Source organism: Amblyomma americanum, chromosome 11 (genome assembly GCF_052857255.1).
Source record: "Amblyomma americanum isolate KBUSLIRL-KWMA chromosome 11, ASM5285725v1, whole genome shotgun sequence".
NCBI lineage: Eukaryota > Metazoa > Arthropoda > Arachnida > Ixodida > Ixodidae > Amblyomma > Amblyomma americanum.
The window spans coordinates 103,747,157-103,757,627 of record NC_135507.1 but is presented as its reverse complement, the minus strand read 5'-3'; positions in this window follow the sequence as shown (position 1 = coordinate 103,757,627).

The window sequence follows — 10,471 nt, the reverse complement described above, 5'->3', positions numbered from 1 at the left end:
CGGGGGTACTTGAGCAACAGAGAAGAGAGAGAGAACAGCAGTTGGCATCCTTCATATTCACACACACACACACACACACACACACACACACACACACACACACACACACACACACACACACACACACACACACACACACACACACACACACACACACACACACACACACACACACACACACACACACACACACACACACACACACACACACACACACACACACACACACACACACACACACACACACACACACACACACACACACACACACACACACACACACACACACACACACACACACACACACACACACACACACACACACACACACACACACACACACACACACACACACACACACACACACACACACACACACACACACACACACACACACACACACACACACACACACACACACACACACACACACACACACACACACACACACACACACACACACACACACACACACACACACACACACACACACACACACACACACACACACACACACACACACACACACACACACACACACACACACACACACACACACACACACACACACACACACACACACACACACACACACACACACACACACACACACACACACACACACACACACACACACACACACACACACACACACACACACACACACACACACACACACACTGCGCGGGTTGCCTATATCTGGGTGGACATGTGCGCTGCCGGCTACAAAGACAAAAACAAAAAACCGAGAAACACAATTTAGTAACGTGTATTATCGGGCTAGTTGCTTCAGCGTTTTTGAAAAAGACGTTGCGCTACAAGTACACCAGTAAAAAGACGAGGAGACGAAGGACGGGCACCAAATTCCAACTGTTTATTGCGAAAGTGAAGCCCTTGTATCTATAACATCCAGCTCCGCCAACTTAGTTTCTGTGCCTTGTCGTTACTGACGCTTATCGCAATGCACTCTCGTGCTGGCATATAAAGCAAACTCAGCCGCATACAAAATTGCAAAAGTATCGCTCACACGCAGGGGTGCTTTTTCTTTATGTGAAAGGCTTCTAACACAACCTTCGCTGTATGCTCTTGCTTCCGCCTAGAACCTTCGTCCTTTCCATTCGGGGCTCCCACATACACGTGCTAACATGCACAACCAAATTTGCATATTTATCGTGATTGCTTTGTACCTTTTTGCCGTGCTCCCTTAGACGGTCATTGATGAGTCGCCCCGTTTGCCCTATGTACGACAACCCACCGGAACGGGGCATCTCGTTTACCACTCTTTCCACGCTGCGGACGTAGGCTGTATGATTCTCTTCTGTGCAGCCGCGTGCTTCAGAACCACAAATCCGGGGTGTGAGTTTTTACAACTTGTCAGGAGCAGAAAATATCAACGGAATCTTGCGTCTGTTAACCACTTTCTTCAGATTGTGTGACGTATTCTGCCCATATTGCATACCTATTGGTTTGGCCGTGGAGCCCTACTCTTCAGAGATCTCTGGAGAAGTGCCAGGTTATGTTTTTTTTGAGGAGGGTTTCAGCGACGGCAGTCAACACCACTCAAGGGAAGTGAGTAGCCAATAGGCGGCCTATTTGGTTATATAAACTAGCATGTTTCTGGCGCGGACCGGACTTTGAGAGCGAAGACTGATTGCATGAAGACGCGAAAGCCCGTTACACATTTCTTTTATTGCACCGAGTTGAAAGGGGACAGTTCCTTTCTAGTCTGGGGGTACGTTCTTTTCGAGTACCCCCAGCATAAATGGTTCTCTTGGAACACCAGTTTTAAGTCTGAGAGCTGTAGTTGCCTATCACTTGCGAGTTTATTTGTAAAACCTATCAGATCAACAACGACTAAATCATTGAAGCATTCACTTCAAAAGGCTCGTGTAAACCAGCATTTAAAAGGATCACAAAACACACATTTTGACAAATTAAAAAAAGTCCTTCTAAACACAAGTGCGCGATTTACCTGTCCAAAGCTGCTAAACAGATTTTTTTTTATAAAATAGGGACGACACAAAACACAACAAGATAAGGTTGCTAGTTGAAAACAATAAAGGGGTCATTGAGATACTGCTCGAATACCTTCAAAACATTTTCCAGGTATATCGGCGGCATCTCGGAAGGGCATTTGTCCTCTAACTTCATTGCAAGGTTGAACCGTTGCAAGGAGCTCAGCATGTGGCACAAAGTAAAGATAATCTTCTTAGTGGAGTGAAAAAGATGATCTTGCTCCTTTATGTGCTTCTAAGAATTCGGCAACATCAAGAGAGTTTTTTGCTCGCAAGGGGTCGCCTATATTAAGAAAGTTTACATTCCTTTGCAAAACACTGATAACCTTATGCTGCCAGTTTAGGGGTACCTTTATTATGTGTCCACAGATACACTGCGTACGGTCTTGCAGTGTATTCGGGCGTAGCCAGCACCTCGAGAGCGAGGAAACTTTTTCGTCATCAGGCGCAGCGTAGTGTCGGCGCACGTCGGTAGCGGAACCCGTGACAGGTGGTACACTAGTTTTCCCCGGCGAACAAAGACCATCCAGGCGATTTGATGGAGAAGAAAGAACTCTGGGTCGTAATACGTCTTCAGCCGGCTGACATGGACAGTTTTGCGGCCGCGGCGACGCAAGTCCGCAGAGGGTGCAACGGGCGCAGCGATGTAATTGACAGGAGACCCTTGCTGGAGAACCAGGTAGGGGCTATCATATCGAGCAAGCAGTTTCAGCGAAAGGCCGGGAGTTGTGGGAGGTACCCAGAGCCACACAAGGAAGTCGGTTGGATAGGATGTGGAGGCCCGGAGGGTCGCGGTCATGCTTTTACTGCCATTGGTTCTTCGTGGTAAACAAGCGAGTGAGCTAACGGAATCCTTCGGCGCACGTGGTCATTCCGCAGAGTGGCGTGGACTCGCAAACGTCGGGGCGGTAGCGAAGAGTATCCATCGTGCAAGGCGGCTCACGGCCGTACAGTAGAAAGGAGGGATAGAATCCAGTGGTTGTTTGCGGTACAATGTTATACACGTAAGTGACGAAGGGAAGAACCTGATTCCAATTGGAGTGGTCGGCGCTGATGTCTATGGCCAGCATGTCACTGAGGATTTGGATAAAACACTCTGTCATGCCGTTTGTCGGAGCGTGGTAAGACGAAGCAGTTCTGTGGATAATGCGGCGTTCCTTAAGAGGGCCTCAAGAGCGTCACACAGGAAAACGCATTCACGGTCGCTGAGCAGTTCTTGAGGAGTATCATGGCGAATGATCAGTTTGTTTAGAAGAACAGAAGAAACGTCACAGGCGGAGACAGACGGCAATAGTGATGTTTCAATATAACGGGTCAGATGATAGACGGCACGATAATATAACAATGACAAGCGGGAGTGCAAACAAGGGGCTGTAGAGGTCTATGCCAACATGATCAAACAGGCGGGTAGGACAAGGTAACAGCCGCAGTGAAGCAGGCGAGTTGTGACGAGGAGCTTTACGCCATTGAGAAGACTGGCTAGACCTCACAAAGTGGCGAAAAAGGCGGGACATGCCACGCTGCAAACGCAGACGCGTATAGATTTTCAGTACGGCACCGTGTGCACACTTGGGGTCCGCATGGAAAGCAGCGCAAATCTCTGTGCGTAGATGGCGGGGAATGACTAGGAGCCATTTGCGTCCGTCGAAAAGGTAACTGCGACGGTAGATTGGGCCATACTGACTAGAAAAGTGACAGATTTACGGTGGAGTGCTTGGGACGAATGAGCTGTAGAGGTACTCTAAAGATAGTCTAGAAGAGCGGCGATCCAAGGATCTTTTCGCTGCTCTCTGACATACATACAGTAGAGACAAGTCGGAAGCCGACACCTGGCCGGCAAGGCCAGCCAACAGAGGGCATGGTGCTCGATGACGATGTTGAACGGGAACCGTAGACGTATGGACGAATACGATAGCAAGGCGATCGAGTTGGTGATACATATTTGAAAAATTACAGCGCGGAACACGGGGGCTTCAAGGGCAGAAAACACAGAACAAGCGCTGAAATAAAGTTTAATCACATCAAACAGGCAAATAGAAGCGAACAGGCAAAAACCAAACATTAAAACCACAAAGCACGTGCACTATGTTGGGTCAAGATAGGAAACCTCATTGTCACGCAGGAGCTGGGATGGTTTGCTGACGCACAATCTTGATTTCTTTCTAATCATGTAGGCTTCTACGATTTCTCTGGTGAATTGAGCGGGGTGTTTACACAATATATCACTATAGTACAAGGCAGGAAAACATGATTTACACTCTCGGCAATGATCAACTAAATTCGTGGAGAGGTTAGAATCTTATGAGTTTAGTTGTTCTCTCAGTCGTGTGTTAATATACCGTCGTTTTTGACAGCTGTAAATTTGACCATTCAGCGATTGTCCTGTGTTTTCTACCCTTGAAGTCCCCGCCTTCCGCGCCGTAATTTTTCAAACATGGACGAAATTTGCCTATGGCCCAAAAAATGCCGAAACATTCTCTTTCTCTAACAGATTATTGGGCCCCCGCTTTGTTCATGGCCCGACTGGCATATGCGACCACATAGTATGGAAAACCAAGTTTGCTTTGTGTTAGAACGGCACCTAATCCAATACCGTTACCGTCAGTATGAATTTCAGTTGGCGCAGTCGAGCCTCGAGATAGCAGGCGAAACCAAAAGGTGGCGCACAGTGTCGAAGGAGTCATCGCAAGCCGGTGTTCAAGTGGAGAGGTTGCCGCTGGCGGAGAGTAGCTTGGTCAGGGGAGTGATGATCGAGTCGAAATTCAGGATGAAACGGCGAAAGTAGGAGCAGAGGCCAACGAAGCTACGAAGCTGGTTCTTTGAGGTCGTAAGAAATTAGAACTGTAGCGCAACCAAGACGAACACAAGAAAGGGGCACACAGGGCTAGCGCTGTGAGGTCAGCTTCAGAAATTCGGCAATTGCAACAAGTTTGCCGAGGTCGGGAAGAATACCGTGCTAAGAAACGATGTGTCCCAACCAGGAATCATTTTTGCTCAGAATAGGTCCCAGCAGGATGTCATGTTTGTGAGTTTTTCATGAGAGGAAAACTGAGAGAGAATTCCGTTTACTTTTGGCGTTATGATTGTCCAGATTCAGCAATTGCAAGTACGCGGAGAACTTATGCAAAGAAGAAGACGCACATTCGCACCACAGATGATAGCCCTGCACTTCAGCCTTTCTGCTATCGCCACGGTATGCCTGTGCCCGACGACAAAACAGCCCTACCCCTTGCCTTCAGTACGTGTGGGAGTGGCAGCTCCTCATCTTCGATCGGATCCGAGAGCCAGAAATTCCTTGCGCACCCTCGACAACCGGCGTATTTGCTAAACTTGAGGGTTACCTTGTCACGTAGCACAGCTTTGCCGTGGCCCCCTCGCAGTCTCCGCGCCACAAGCCCCTGTGTACTGGCCTTCAACGATTCGGTACTCCGGGCCTGCTGAACCGCCGCCTAGTCGTCCTTTCTCCCCAGACAGTACGGTCCGTTCTAGACACCGTTCACCTTCACCGAGGCGCCGTTCCGCCTATCTTATTCGACGTCGCTCCAATGCTACTCAGGTGCAAAACTAGGTGCTGCAGTTCCTAAGGAGAGAACTGCGCCCCGGCGAACTTCTCAAGGCCTTGTAAATCACTTAATCTTCGTGAATTTCCTATCGAGGACATATCTGTCTTGGCGCTTGTGGACGCCGGAGCTGCAATTTCTGCTATGGACGAAAAGCTTTCGGACTCATAAGAAGGGTAAACACGCCGATCACGGGGCTATCGCTGCGGACGGCCAGCGCTCAGCACATCAAGCAGTCCCCCGCGCTCTGCTTGAGTTGTAATGTAGGACTCCTTCTACACAATATAGTTAATCGTGCCGCCTTCTTGTTCCTATGCTGTTATTCTGGGATGACATTTTCTTCCACGCTATGATGCTATCATCGACTGGGATCGAGGGGAAGTCTGGTGTGCTTCTCTGGCGAATCCTTTGCCGGACGCTACTCTTTGTTTTGCCGGTGTTAAAGCCCTCGTTGCCGAAGACATCAACATTCCCCCATGTTCTTGCGCTCTTGTTCGCCTTTCTTGCCACTCTGTCAGCAGCGATACTTTCCTCTTCACTGCAGCCCACACTTTTCTGTACCGCAAGTGTCTTCCCATGCCATACGCCGAGCTCGCTCTGCCCGCTGGCCTCTCGATACTTTTGGTCTCTAAATCATTTTCTTACCCTTCCGCTTTGTGCCTTGGTGAACGCCTCCTGGTGTGCAGCCCATCGCATTTCTTCTCATCCGTGAGCAGACTGACGATACACCAAAGATCGCAATGAACGCGCTCAGCCCACCTTTCTCTGCGCCAGATCCCTCTTCTACCGAATTTTTCTTACACCCATGAGTTGCCAATCTTGTTTTGAGCAGACGCAGTTTGTCTGCGCTGTTCCGTGGAATTCTCGTCCTGTGCGCGCAAGATCCATTCGTAAATCCACATATTTGTTTCGATCAGACGTATAACGTCGAGAGTTACTCGAGGATACGTTTTTATCTTAGGGAGTTACTTTGTTGGCCTTATGCGGGACTTTGAAATCCAAGCCAAAACGTGAGATCGCTAAGCCTCGCAAGCACTTCGGCACCGGGCCCGGCGTCCGTCGCCGTGTTCCACCTGACCGGCGAGCAGCTACTCCGCTACGGCTTCGACGATAGATGTGGACCACACTCATGGCTGCGCCCCGAGTCTGGAGGATTCGGAACTGTTCCGAGCCGCAGCAAACAATGCGAGACGAACTTTGGTAATTCGTAGCCAGAACCTGGATGCAAGACGATATACCTCAGGGTAGGACAGCGTGCACAAGGCCACTCGTCTCCGGAGGCGTACAAAGATGACCGGATATCCCCAGCGGCGGATTCCACGAGCCGCAAAAGGCCCCCGAGACTGCCTGACCTCGACAAGCATGAATTTAAAGTGATTATCAAGCCCACAGACTCTTTGCACCTAAAAATGTGGGCGGAGAGTGTACACACACTTAACCTCGCGTTCTAAAACGCGTTATGTGGCAAGACGCTACGTGCCAAAAGTTGCATCAGTGTTATCGAATAATAATAATAATAATAATAATAATAATAATAATAATAATAATAATAATAATAATAATAATAATAATAATAATAATAATAATAATAATAATAATAATAATAATAATAATAATAATAATAATAATAATGATGATGATAATAATAATAATAATAATAATAATAATAATAATAATAATAATAATAATAATAATAATAATAATAATAAAAATAATTTTATTCAACAAAACTCGATACAATAGCAGAAACCAGGTTCGCCTAAGCCATCATTGTGGCTTGTCACGCGAAGCCTGACAGTCGACAGCCAAACTCGGCCGCAAAATTGTCTATATTTTTTTTTAAAAGGAGACACTAAAGATACAAAACAGACAGTAAGTAATATCACATCAAACACAAAATAGGTGAAAACCGAAAAGTTTTGCTGTGCATAGAAATTGAACTATACAACTTAGTTATTCTAAGTACCATTTCTTTAGATTATTGCGAATATCACGTATAGACTCTCAGGAATTAATTTCAGAGGGAAGAGCATAAAATATATTTGGAACATAATAAGCTCGAGCATATTTACCAAATCTGGTCCGCGCGCGAGGAACTAAAAATGCAGGAGCCTGACGTAAAGGCCGGGGAAGCACAATGGGGACTTTAAAATGTATCGCTCCAGAAATGTTTTAGTACAATAATAATAATAATAATAATAATAATAATAATAATAATAATAATAATAATAATAATAATAATAATAATAATAATAATAATAATAATAATAATAATAATAATAATAATAATAATAATAATAATAATAATAATAATATTAATAATAATAATAATAATAATAATTTCTTTTTGGGGAAAGGAAAATGCGCAGTATCTATCTCATATATCGTTGGACACCTGTACCGCGCTGTAAGGGAAGGGATAAATGAAGGAGTGAAAGAAGAAAGGAAGAAGGGGTGCGGTGGTGGAGGGCTCGGGAATAATTTCGACCACCTGGGGATCTTTAACGTGCACTGACATCGCACAGCACACGGGCACCTTTTGTGTTTCGCCTCCATAAACACGCAGCCGCCGCGGTAGAGTGCGTTTTTGTGGAGCTAAAACGCTAAGGCGCACGTGTTGTGTGCGATATCAGTGCAGAGAAGAGCACTGACATCCAAGAGCAAAACATAATTTTTGCGGCAATTTCCTATGTCGAAGACGCCGCAGTATTTGCGAAGATCAATCACATCAACTTAGAAGGAAAAATATACAACCCCAGTGCCTACGTGAGCACACCGCAGGACTCGTGAGAAGGGGTGGTGCACGGTATTGACCCCAATGCAACAGATAAGAGACCTAGAGAAAGACTTTTCCTCGGAAACCCACGAAATACTAGGCGTCCGAAGGCTCCACAGATCCAACTCGGCAGTGATACCCTTCAGTGGATGCAAAGTCCCTTTCTTTGTAATTTACGGGTGGATCGAACGTGCCCTAGGTCCAAGTCAAGATCAAAGTATAGAGAGCATCGCAACTCGTCAGGCCGATCGAGACCGGAAGAGTCAAGGCATCGTAAAGAGCAGGGGACCACCAGGTCGGTCTCCTTTGCAAATCAGGGGGATCCACCTGCAGAGGAGACGCACATGCACCTGGGAACGCGGACCTTCTTCTGGGAAGCAAGACGACTCAAGAAACATCGTAAAGGTGGGCTATGCTGGGTTGCCTTCATCCTTCCCCGGAAACACGATATCTAAATGTTTAACGACCTGAAAACAGAAACTATTCAGCTAAAAAAACAGAACGAAGCATTGCGAGTTAACTTAAATTGGTCGAGCTGCACTCACAAACAACTCCCGAGAAAACACTCGAAACCCGGCCAAACTCATAGTCAGTTTATCAGCGCGTCATTGCAGAGCTGAGGGCTGACAGGGAAGAGCAAGATAAAAATTCCTACAAGTTATGCAGATGGTCAAAAACGAGCTAGCATACGAATCTGCCAAGACCAGGAAATACATCAACTCCGCCATTGAAACAGTCCGAGACGAATTAAAATATGAACTCAACGAGTGCAGCTTCCAAACTAGGAGATCCAAATATGCCGACAGGCACCCTCTTTTAGAACAGGAGAATAATAATGGACATGACACATGGGGGACAGTAAACTGATTTGGCAATGGAATTGTTAAGGATTCAAAAAGAAAAAAAAACAAGCATTACATTTTTTACCAACATGTCGGAGACGACACCTGCTGTAATAGTACTTCAAGAACCAAATACGGTCATCAGCATGAAGGGGTACAAAACTTTCCAACACGCGCATAGCCTAGGAATATTTGTTCACTACGAGTTTACCGCAACGTTCCAAGAACCACTAGCCGAAAATATCTGCGTTGAAATTCTTCCCATACACAGGGGAAAACGCAACTTGCACATACTGAACATGTATAGTCGCCCCAGGGACTAGTGTCGTTAGATAGCCACGCTATTAAAGAATTTTATCAACAGGGGAGGTAAGAGCTCCCTCGTCATAGCCGGTAATCTAGATGCGCCCCATCAAGCATGGGGATATCACTTTAACACGCTGAAAGGTAGGAGGATCCTTGAGATCGCTAACAAAGAAGGGCTCACAATCTTAACGGATCCCCTGAAACCCACCAGAGGAGGCCATAGCACTAGCAGAGACACCTGTCCAGATCTCACGCTAGTGGAAAACTGCCAGCAGACCACCTGGTCTAACGCTAGGGAGTCCCTGGTCAGCGATCACTTCATCGTCGCCTGCAATGTTCATGGAGTTAATTGTCGGAAACCATTTGACAAGGCTAAGATTGTGAAATGGGACAATGTGAAGAGATGAAATCGCACGTCTCCCGGACGAACATATCACAGATATTGAGGCAAGGACAGCGCGGCAGATGAAAACCGCCTCAAGGCACTCTGTGACAGTGAACACGGAGGAAACTCCGGCGGTTGACACGCACCTGTTACATCTGTCTGTGGGAAGCCCGGATATATCTAACAAGGTGGTGTAAAAGGCAAAAGGTAAATCGCAAGCTGAAGATCAAGATTGCAAAACTCACCAAAGAAGCGGATGACTACGCACATAACCTCGCCATCCAAAACATGCTCAAGCTGCGTGATGAGCTCAATGGTAGAATGGGAACGGCTAATGCATTGGGACTGCTCAGATGCCTTATCGAGCCGAACGCAAACCAAAAAAAGTAAACAGACACGCGCTGTAAGGCCTTGCACACCTAAAAAAGGGACAATGAAGCCCTGATTGCAAAACTTGCACTGAAATTTCTCGATCTGGGATCCTCGTACCCTCTCCCTGCGTACACCGGCGCAGCCAATCTAGAGATGGACCAACACGTTACGGTTGAATAACTGACGGCGGAGCTCGAAGTCACGCGTAAGAATAC